The sequence below is a fragment of the Papilio polytes genome, unplaced genomic scaffold, assembly GCF_000836215.1.
Source record: "Papilio polytes unplaced genomic scaffold, Ppol_1.0 DF823934.1, whole genome shotgun sequence".
Lineage (NCBI taxonomy): Eukaryota > Metazoa > Arthropoda > Insecta > Lepidoptera > Papilionidae > Papilio > Papilio polytes.
Window position 1 is genome coordinate 1788840 of NW_013525270.1, and position 434 is coordinate 1789273.

The window sequence follows — 434 nt, forward strand, 5'->3', positions numbered from 1 at the left end:
ACGCTGGCTCATACTCGACGTCTTATTTAGTTTTTGACGGCTAAATATTGAAACGACATTAAAAATGCAACAACCTTAAATGATAACACCACATTTAACTCCTAACACCATTACATTTTAACATCTGTTAGATCTTTAGCGGCAAGTATGAAAAGAACGTCTTTAAAATTCGTTTCAGTGTTTGGCCGGGCCGTAATCTCGTGTGGTGCAGTAGTCGAAATGGTAGGGCAGCATTTAAAAATAAAAATTAATTTGCCCTCGAAACCACTGACTAAAGGCTAAAATAGATATTTTTGGAATTTTCTTTTTCTCAAACTATGAACTAACAATATTTAAGGTAGGGCATTCCACAATGTCCCTCTAGCTACGTCTATGTGTGTAAGCGACATGTGCGTGTGCCGGCAGATGAGCGAGGGCGCGCGCGAGTCGCTGGC